The sequence below is a fragment of the Penaeus monodon genome, chromosome 25, assembly GCF_015228065.2.
Source record: "Penaeus monodon isolate SGIC_2016 chromosome 25, NSTDA_Pmon_1, whole genome shotgun sequence".
In the NCBI taxonomy this organism is placed as follows: domain Eukaryota; kingdom Metazoa; phylum Arthropoda; class Malacostraca; order Decapoda; family Penaeidae; genus Penaeus; species Penaeus monodon.
The window spans coordinates 34434506-34434809 of NC_051410.1; positions in this window are offsets into that span (position 1 = coordinate 34434506).

Here is a 304-nt window from a genome sequence, read left to right on the forward strand (position 1 = left end):
GAAATTACACAGATAAATGACAGTCCTATATATTACTTTTCCTGCATGTTCGTAAGTTCCCGAATTCCCCTGGCCCTGGCGAGGAAGCAAAGAGCAACACTGGCCATTGAGGAGGCCCTCGACGTGAAGTGTCATCTACCATATCACCTCTAATACAGACCAGCGTGAATTGGGGTGACTCGGGCAGGTCCTGTTGCTCTCCCGTTTGTGTAGCTTTAAGGCCGGGTCACCATCTCGCCGATGATTCTCGAGATTCGCTTCGCGTTCGTGAATCTTTAATGATGGGTGAGGAAGGGAATTAAGG